Here is a 211-nt window from a genome sequence, read left to right on the forward strand (position 1 = left end):
TGCTGTTGTTACAGTCCTGCTGAGGCAATATCTCTGCTGCGGAAGCAGCTGTGTTGTTGCTGCATCAACCCTGCTGCTGCTGCTGCTGCTGCTGCTGCTGCTGCTAAGGACCGACCTAGCGTTGTGATTTGCTGCTGCATTTGCTGCTTCTGCTGCTGCAGCTTTTCTTTTTTTTCTGTTAGCTCATCGATGACGTCCAAAATTGGATCCC

The sequence above is a fragment of the Eimeria mitis genome, genomic scaffold (genome assembly GCF_000499745.2).
Source record: "Eimeria mitis Houghton genomic scaffold, Emh_scaff2710, whole genome shotgun sequence".
In the NCBI taxonomy this organism is placed as follows: domain Eukaryota; phylum Apicomplexa; class Conoidasida; order Eucoccidiorida; family Eimeriidae; genus Eimeria; species Eimeria mitis.